Raw genomic sequence first — 10,260 nt, forward strand, 5'->3', positions numbered from 1 at the left:
AACCTGGTTAATGGAAAATAATAAAGTACTGATTCTGGAGGAGATGGAGAGATAGGGTGCTGACTTCTAGCCAATGCCCAGAGATCTGAGTTAGAGGCCTAGCCATTGGGGTGATGGAGAGGCTCCATTAGGAGGATGGGAGAGAACTTCAAGAGGATGATGGAGGGTGGGGTTAATAGCCTGTGGTCATGAGAAGGGAGGGGAGAATAGGGTTGTCCCTGTTCAGAACAGAAGCAGATTTGGGGCTCAGCTTCCTATTTGGAACACCCATTTGGTGACATGGAGACAATAACTGTCTTCACAAAAAGAAAAGGAGTACTTGTGGCATCTTAGAGACTAACCAATTTATTTGAGCATGAGCTTTCGTGAGCTACAGCATCCAATGAAGTGAGCTGTAGCTCACGAAAGCTCATGCTCAAATAAATTGGTTAGTCTCTAAGGTGCCACAAGTACTCCTTTTCTTTTTGCGAATACAGACTAACACGGCTGTTACTCTGAAACCTAATAACTGTCTTGGTATCATTTGCTTATTTACCCAACGTGCCTGTGATAAATGAGAGAGGGGGTAGCTCCCTTTTGTGGACACCCAGCCAGCGAGTTATTTATAGAATCCCTTTTGGTAGCTGTTCTCTACTTGCTTTACCTGTAAAGGGTTAAAAGTCTGACTGCATGCATAGGTAAAGGGAAGTGAGTGGGCACCTGACCAAAAGAGCCAATGGGAGGGCTAGAACTTTTTAAAATTGGGAAAAAACTTCCCTTTGTCTGTTGTTGTTGTTCTCCGGGGAAGAGAGGAACAGGGCATCAGTTATGCTGTGAGATGCTGAAGGCCAGGTATGAAAATAAGCAGAATAATACCTAGAAATTGCTTATTTGGAAACCCAGATATGTAAGTAGATCAGAAAATGTGTAGGAAGATACAATTAGGTTTATTTTGTTTATTTCTTATGGTTTGTGGATTCCTCTGTGCTAACCTCAAATGCTTTTGTTTTGCTTGTAACCTTTAAGCTGGACCTCAAGAAGGTTATTCTTGACGTTTAATTTTTGTAAGTGGGTTTTTAAAATCTAGCAAAAGCCTAAGTTCCAGATGTATTTTCTTCCTTTTTGTTTTTAATAAAATGTACCATTTTTAAGAAGAGGATTGGATTTTTGGTGTCCTAAGAGGTTTGTGCATATGTTGGTTAATTAGCTGGTGGCGACAGCTGATTTCCTTTGTTTTCTTTCTCAGCTTTTCCCTGCAGGGGGAGGTGAAAGGGATTGAGGGTACCCCACAGGAAGGAATTCCCAAGTCCTCCTTCCTGGGTTCTCAAAAAGGTGTTTTTTTTTTTTGTCTTTTTTTTTGCGCACTTGGGTGGTGTCAGCATCTACCCATCCAAGGTCAGAGAGAAGCTGTGACCTTGGGAGTTTAATACCAGCCTGGAGTGGTCAGTATTAATTTTTAGAATCCTTGTGGGCCCTCACCTTCTGCACTCAAAGTGCCAGAGTGGGGAATCAGCCCTGACAGTGCCCTCAAGACCTGTTTCCTTGAACATCAGTGTGGTAACAAACCACAGGCAAGCACCTTCCTTTTGCTGAAATCTCAGGTAAGGCCCTGCTGGTCTGTTCTAAGTGGCAGCCTCCTTGGGTCTCTCTCTCTCTCTCATGTCTCTCTTAGGCTCATGGATTCACAGCAAACTCAAACAGATCCAAGTGCTGAAATCACTCTCTGGGCTCATTCTTCACCTTCAGCCCCTATGCTTTACACCTGGGAGTGCCCTACTTCAAGGCCCCTCAGACCAGATGGTCTGGAAATTAGCACTCCTTTTGTGCAGCTCAGTAAAGTCTAAGAGGCCAGACAAATAAATGTTTTTTAACTCACACAGTGGAGAGTTGCACACTGGTTGCTGGTACGTCAATGACCCCATTGTGCCAGCCATTAGCACCTCTCTCCATAACCATATAAAGGGGAAATTGAATGGAAGACGAAAGATGAGAAAAGAGACACAGAGTAAAAGCCAGACTGGAAAAAGGAGTGAGCAGAAGAGGAGGGATAATGAAGTGGTGGGAGCAGAGGAAGAGGTTATGAAAAAGATAAAGCCATCTCAGGCCTGGTTTACACTAAAACCGGTGCTGTAGCTATGCCACTGTAGTGCCCCGAGTGTAGACATGGCCCAAGGGCGTGTGTGAAAGGCTTAGGAAGATAAAGCAGAAAAATGAGAACACTAGGAAAGGAAGAAGAGCGGAAGGCGTCCCAAAGAGCAATGTAGGAGTCGGTGAAATCAACAAATACTTCTATTCCCTTTCCTGGAAGGGCGATCCCACCCCCACAATGGGCTGGGATTGCTGAGTGTTCCCCAGAAGGCTGCATGACCCTTTGGACCTCTCTGCTTTTCATGATTAGCCTTGGGGGCAGCTCTGGCATGCGGGGGGAATGGGGGGGAACCCTTTGCCTTCGTTTTCCCTTTCTTTCCATTCAAACAGTGTAGGGATGTATCAAAAGAATCTTTTCTCTAGGGGTATGGGACTTGAGTTAACCACATATGGTAACAGCTCCTGCACATCCCTTTGTGTCTGCAGGATCTCTCTCTCTGAAGGAAATTTGGGAGAGTTATGTGAAATTAGTTATTTGCCTCACTCTTGTTCCGACTGGAACTGTGTCCCCGTCACAGAACTGCCATCAAAAGGCATTATGATGCATAACATAATGGGAAGGATTAAAGATTGCAGTGCGGTGGCCTGTAGATTACAGTAGTGCCCCACCAGCTTCAACCAAGATCAGGGCATCATGGAACCAGAAGGCCTGCTCTCCCTCTGATCTTTAAATCGTCTTTCTCAGAGTATGTCCCTCTTAGGCTCAGGCCCTATACTTTCTCAATGGGCAACCCCGAGATGCTGCTACTACTCTGAGACTGGATCCCTGGCTTAACCACCTTTGGTTCTCACCGTGGCTTCTTCAACGGTCCATAGGAGCCTTGACCTCTGCTGGTGATGGACGCCTCTTGGGAATAATGCAACCAGCAGAAGTTTGCAGCAACGCAGTGCAGCCTTTTCTAAACAAGACATTATTTATTCATTCCTCAAAGGTGGACAGAGCAGCCGGTAAGAACAATAAAAGGCCTGCATGCTTCACTATTACGTACAGCTTTGCAAGTGCCCCTCAGCCCTGCTAACTCCATCTCTGGCAGGGAGGAAACGGAATGCCCATGCTCATAGCATCTGTCTCTTGATGTGTGTGCCTCAGCCCGTCAGCTTCTCACTGACCCACTCTGGGGCAGCCTCTCTGGCTCATCCAACCCCACTCCCTTTTCTAGGGTCACTGAGGGTTTAGATCTCCTTTGATCCCAAGCTTTGCCTTAGGAAGAGTAAACTATTTTGGCCTGGATGGAGCCAAGTCAGTAGTTTATTCCCCACTGATAGCCCAGCCATTTTTATCCTACCTGCTTTGAAGGTGTGTACCTGACACTGACTTATCTTTGCCCTTCTCTCATTTCCTGTGGGCTTTCCCATGTACAGTGTCCTTTGATTTAACTCCATAGTGAGTAACACCCCTCCCCCCCAACTGAACACACCGGGTACATCTACATTTGAGCTGGGAGGTGTGATTCCCGTCATCAGCTAACCGTCCTGAGTACAATCCTACCTGACCCCCTAGGTATGTACTTAGGTAGCTAGCCTGAATTACTATCAGTGTTATCGCAGGTACACTGCTATTTTTAAGCCCCGGCTTGAGCAAAGCTCGCGTGGGTATGTCTACATGAGCCGGAATCATACCTCTCAGCTCAAATGTAGATGTACCCACAGAGGCCTGCACCATATTCATAAAAAATAATACAGATGGTTTCCCAGTTCATCACACAGGGCTCCATTGTGCTAGGCACTGTACATACACAGAGCAAGAGACACTCCCTGCCCCAATGAGCTTACAATTTAAATAGAGAAGACAGACAAGGGGGAGGAAGAAAGGAAGGATTATCATTTTACAAGTTGGGGACAGAGGCACAGACTTTAAATGACTTGCTGAGAGTCACCGAAGAAGTCTGTAATAGAACCAGGAATTGGAGCCAAATCTCCTGAGCTCACAGCCTTCACCACGGGTCCACCCTTCCTCTCTCATGTAATGTGATGATTTGGTAATGGAGAGGCGGGTGTACATCAATAAGGAGCGTGTAAGGGGTGGAAAGTGGTGATAGAAGTCAAAGCAGTGTGAACGTGAAGCATCATTACTGGAAATAATATGATAGTGCTTTACTGTGAGAGATATTCTTGTTGTACTTGTTTGTGCTGCAGTTTGTGACACAAAAGGCCCAGGAAGAATTCAGAGCAGTTTTGACCACATTTTGTCTTCCGAAAATAAGTTTCTTCCACTGAAGAATGTGCCACGGCCTCCTCCTCCCTTCCTGAATGGGGGAGCAGGCAGACACAAATTAATCAGGTCTATGTTGCCAATTTGGTGCTTACCTCTTGCTCTAAGCTACAAAATATTTCCTGTTGCTTGTTCAGGAAGAAACTTTCCTACAGGCTTCAATGCCTAATCCAATAACACAAGGCACTGCAATGAATTCCATCTTGTTCAATCAACAAGCTATTAGGCGGAAACAGTATTCCAATCAGAATCCCCGTTCACCTACCCAAACAGTAATGTGACTTTCCCCGCCAAGACAGGAGAGCCAATATGTTGTGGATAATGATGTTTTCCTGTGGTCTATCTAGTTCCTGAATTCTAATTTTCAACAGCTAGCTTCCAGATGTGTCTAACGGTTCATGAAAGGTAGTGATCCATCTGAAATTCCTTGGGACAGTCCTGATTTTTGGCAGGTTTTGTGTTGCTTCCTTCAAAGGGGGAGGGGTAGCCCCCCATTTTATTTTTGCTTCATGAAGCCACAGCTCCACTTCCTGACATAATTTCCTTATCCTATAGGAGAAAACAGCAAAGTGGTGACCCCAATTTTATAGAGTTTACACCCAATGTGCTTTTTTTTTTTCTTTTTCAGATTTGACCTGATTGCCAAGGCTAGATCCCAAATGGGCAACATTCCCATATTTGTAATTTTAAGTCTACATTTGGGTTCTTTGTCTTAAATAGTGTTTTGTATTTAATTCAATTTGTGTGTTTATTTAGTGGAAGGCATTTCAGCTTCCTTGATATTGTGTAAGGAAGATTTTTGGGGCTGTCTGGCTTCACCTTTTCCCCAATAGAAGTTTTATATGGATGCAAAATTCTCCTTCCCTATGCCCAAGTTTCAGTCCTTGACCCACAAAGGAAGAGGGAGAGGTCCAGTTTCAAAACATGAGGCTAGAATAACTGCTCAGTGTCAGACTGGAAATGGGCAAGATTCTTGACTGTCACTTTGCTTTTTAACATTGCCCCCCTTCTGTTCCTACTGGGGTTACAAAGCCTGTCCCGCTGACTCCCGACGCAAGCCCTATCCTTGCAAGCACATGGCACAAAACTTATAAGCCTAACAACTGGCAAGGCAAGATCGTAACAAGAAACCTATTGATATCCCAGGGGAACCTGATGACAGAGAGAATGTGTCACTTTCAATTCAGTCAGCAAAAGAGACTGGTTGAGAGGGTACCTTTCCCACAAGGTATGTGGAGTCTTGGACATCAAACTCCTGTTCTGACTTGGGGCTGCGTGTTTAATTACTCTTTGTGTGAGGCAATGAAAATTAACCCCCAAATTCGCAGGTAAACCTTCCCCCGGCCCCCTTGGAATTAGAGATGAAAAAGGCCTATCAGGAAATCTGATCTGATAGTGTGGAACAGGTGAGGGGAGGCATGTTAAAAGGAGGAGGGGAATCCGCTTAATGCTGAGAAGAATTACAAGGTTTCGCTTCTGAAATTCTGAGGGGATGTTCAAATCTTTCTGAGGTTTGCTCATCAGGAATATAGCTTCCAGGAAGTGATAGGATAGCCTGAGCACACTCACAGCATCAGGCCATGATTCTGATCTGACACCAGTTTTAGAGTGGTGAAACTCCATTCCCTTTGGTGCACTTACTCCTGCTTTATGCGCTGGCCTGCAAGAGAAGAATCAGGCCCAAAGACTCAGAATCCCTAACCATTGTATTTTATCATAATTTTCTCCACAACCCAGACTCATCATGGAAAAGGAAATGAGCCATCTGCATAGCCTGCACTGAAACAAATGGCCTCAGAAGAAAATGGTAAGCCATTTCAGAACATAAGCTTTCATACACACACACACACACAGCACAACCCTTTACCTACACTATGATGTTCAAGCACCAATCAAACAAATGTCACCTTTATGCAGGGTATTGTATATTGATTTGGGGTTAAATCAATTTTTTCTGGTTCCCCAGAGAATCTCATGACATTAGCGATCTTTTCTCTTAAAATTATCCTTTTTTGTGTGTGCATTTGCAAAGAGGAAGGCAAATAAACAATAGAACTCCTTCGCTATAAGGTTAATGCTTGAATGTAGCAGTGGAATTTTTTCTCTTCATTTCCCTAGATAGAGCTTCAAGTATTTGCTTTGAACTGATACTCACTAGAGATGGGTGAAACTCTCATGGTTTGGTTAAATTTGGTGCTCCAAAAGTTCAGACTTATACTTCTGACTTCATCAGAAACTTATACAGATCTTTGTACACTTCTCACCTCATAATACCTAATAATTCAAACAAGCTTTTCTCCACAACCTTGAGGGCTAGAAACTTACTCTTCTTAAAAATGAAAGCTGAGATTCTCACCTAAGCACACATCTCCAAGAGCTGTGTCTTTAAGAAAAACAACAAATATTTTGAGAGTGGGAGACCTTCACTCTCTATAGCAGAGGAGCAAAATTATGTTCATTAAGAACATAAGAACGGCCATACTGGGTCAGACCAAAGGTCTGTCTAGCCCAGTATCCTATCTTCCAACAGTGGCCAATGCCAGGTGCTTCAGAGGGAATGAACAGAACAGGTAATCATCAAGTGATCCATCTCCTGTTGCCCAGTCCCAGCTTCTGGCAAACAGAGGCCAGGGACACCATTCCTGCTCATCCTGGCTAATAGCCATTGATGGACCTAGCCTCCATGAATGTACCTAGTTCTTTTTTGAACCCTGTTATAGTCTGGGCCTTCACAATATCCTCTGGCAAAGAGTTCCATAGCTTGATTGTGCATTGTGTGAAGAAACACTTCCTTTTGTTTGTTTTAAACCTACATTCATTGGCCACTGGCCTCCAGGACAAACTCATAACCTCTCCATCCCAGTCGCAGAGTGATTTGATTTTCAGCTAAAAACAAGAGCTTTTATTTAAATGTGTTCACAAACAAATTATTTCAGTGTGATTTGTGATTCCCATTGACTTGAATGGCACAGGCTTAAACCATACATGAGGAGAGTCCTCTTACACGGAATATCCCATCTGCTCAAATTGCTCACCTTTACCTCGATTAGCTGGGTGACTCTCCCTTTCCACTTCTCTGCCTCCTCTTTGGGTCTATAGCCCAGTCAAAATTACTGGAAGCCTGAATCCAAAACTCCCAAATAGAAAAAAAGTTAAACCAGAACTTGTGATGGGTAGGCTTCCTATATCCATAGGTGCTCTGATGGAATAAACAGTGACTTGAACTTTTTCTCTGACCCTTAGAGATGAATTGGAATCAGTTCCTCAGATGTGAGGAGGCCAAAACCTTGGAGGATGGGGAAGGTTGAAATCTGAATCGAAATATTGATCAAAATTTCACGTCCCCTCTCATTGTAATGGATTTGGACAAAAACTTCAGATCCAAACTCTACCACACTTTGGAGCATTCCAAATCCCTATCCATAGTTGAAGCTTGATAGAGAAAATGAATTCCTGGGTACGCCAATGTTTCTTTCATCTCCATCTCTTCCCTCCCAGGTCTTCTTCACTGGCTACGGGCTCAACTGTATCAGCTATGTTCTCTGTGCCAACTGTCCTATCTATAAACCTGCCGCTACAGTGTCAGTCTGTTGGAGGGTGACTACATAGTCACCTCCCTCCTGGGTGGTGGCAAAGTGCTTTTGTTCACTAGGTCAGAGGAACTTCCTCATTCCACAATGGACTCATTTCCTCAGCTGTCCATTGCATTTCCTGCTGAAATCAACAATAAACGAGGCAGCCGGGAATTCCAAACCTATTTCTGGGAGTGATCGGTTAGCTGAGAAATCTTGAACAAGACTTTTTTTACTGTAAGTTTCAATCTATTCCATCGCATTTCTTGTGTTAAATGTTTTATAGAATCTAATCTTTGAGGCTCTTTAACATCATTAAAATTCAGGTGAAAGGAAGCTGAAGGAACAAGAGGTGTGGATAGAACTCTGACCTTCTGCAAGATTCCACTCTATTCTAAGAAATAAAATAAAATGAGAAATGTTGCAACAGTAGCCACATGTCATGCAAGTCATTTCTTTGGAATGCTAAAAGAAGAATGACTATGTCCTTCTCCTCCATTACCCTGGGCATGACCCTTGCTTTCACATGGACACATACTGTATGAACAAATCAAAGGCAAAATTAGTCTGTGTCAAAACACAATATAACGCCCGCAATAACCCATTTCCAAATGAACAGGCTAAAAGGTACAGAGGCAGCTCGGGTGAGAAGGCGGTTAGTTATCCTGAAACATTAATAGCCAGTGCCAGCTCAGCTGTTTTGGAAAAGAGCTGTGACCCACCCCTGCTGCTGCTAATGTCAGCTTGGTGCTTGTCAGGTGGAGACAAAAGTTGGGGGGCTTGTTGTAATACAGCAGCTGTGCAGTGAATACCTCAAGCAATGCCAGGTCAGGATTAAGAGCATTCCACTCCCCTACACTGATCTGATCTTCTGCAGGAGAAGAAATGGCTGCAGGAACTTAATTCTACCAACAGCTGTGATTAGCTCAGCTTGCTGGTACAGCTCTCAGTTCTACATCAGTGAACCAATGCACCAGGCCAGTAGAGTCATATTATATTTTTGTGGTATTTGTTTTTCGCAAACTGATCGTTCAGATTTAATTTCCTCTGACTTTGTGTTCCAAAGGGGAAGAAAGAGCTTGGTTTTCAGTGGGAGATGTACAGCTCCTGTTAATAATAGGACACATTATTAGTTTTCAGTGGGAGATGCGCTACTGCTGTTTAGAACGAGTTGGTTTTCAGTGACAAATGCACACTTGCTCTTACTAATGGGAGTTTTGGAACCAGTGTACATAATTTTTAAAGAGTGTTTTTTGTGATATTGGACACCTGTGATATTGGACAGCTTGGAAAAGAGGGGACTAAAGGGGGATATGATTGAGGTCTATAAAATCATGAGTGGTATAGAGAAAGTAAATAAGGAAGTGTTATTTACTCCTTCTCATAATACAAGAACAAGGGGCCAAATGAACCAAATGAAATTAATAGGTAGCAGGTTTAAAACAAACACAAGAAAGTATTTTTTCACGCAACGCACTGTCAGCCTCTGGAACTCCTTGCCAGAGGGTGTTGTGAAGGCCAATACAATAACGGGGTTCAAAAGGGAGCTAGAGAGATTCATGGAAATAGGTCCATCAATGGCTATTAGCTATGATGGGCAGGAATGGTGTCCCTAGCCTCTGTTTGCCAGAAGCTGGGATTAGGAGACAGGGCATGGATCACTTGATGGACCTGTCTGTTCATTCCCTTTGGGGCTCCTGCCAGTGGCCACTGTCAGAGGACAGGATACTGGGCTTGATGGACCTTTGATCTGACCCAGTATGGCTGTTCTTATGTCCAATAAGAAGTGTTCAGAGGCCACCAATTAATTTCACACAGGCTGCCAAACAGCAATGGCTTTGGGTAACTACAAGTCTAGGTTGTTTTAGAGCTGACAACCTAAGGCAGTGGTTTTCAAACTTTTTTTCTGGCAACCCAGTTGAAGAAAATTGTTGATGCCCATGACCCAGTAGAGCTGGGGCAGAGGGGTTTGGGTGACTCAGGGCTGGGGCAGAGGGTTGGTGTGCAGGGGTGAGGGCTGCGGGGTGGGGCTGGGGATGAGGGGTTTGGGGTGCAAGAGAGGGCTCCAGGTTTGGGGGGGCTCAGGGCTGCAGCAGGGATTGGGGTGTGGGAGGGGGTCAGAGCTCTGGGCTGGGGGTGGGGATGGGGATGAGTGTTTGGGGTGCAGGAAGATGCTCAGGGCTGGGGTAGGGGATTGGGGCATGGGCTTACCTCAGGCGGCTCCCAGTCAGTGGCACAGAAAGGGTGCTAAAGCAGACTTCCTGCCTGTCCTGACACTGCAGACTGCACTGCACCCCGGAAGGGGTCAGCAGCAGGTCCAGCTCCTAGGCGGAGGTGCACAAGCGGCTC

The 10,260-nt window shown here is 44.6% G+C and overlaps 1 long non-coding RNA gene across 1 annotated transcript; it reads left to right on the plus strand.

The window, feature by feature from the left end:
• The first annotated feature begins 640 nt into the window (after window positions 1-640).
• LOC142073498 (uncharacterized) lies at window positions 641-8,301 on the plus strand. The gene is made up of 3 exons (XR_012670383.1): window positions 641-831; window positions 6,077-6,146; window positions 7,838-8,301. It is a non-coding gene; the product is annotated as an uncharacterized LOC142073498 (long non-coding RNA).
• The last annotated feature ends 1,959 nt before the right edge of the window (window positions 8,302-10,260 follow it).

The sequence above is a fragment of the Caretta caretta genome, chromosome 10 (genome assembly GCF_965140235.1).
Source record: "Caretta caretta isolate rCarCar2 chromosome 10, rCarCar1.hap1, whole genome shotgun sequence".
In the NCBI taxonomy this organism is placed as follows: Eukaryota; Metazoa; Chordata; order Testudines; family Cheloniidae; genus Caretta; species Caretta caretta.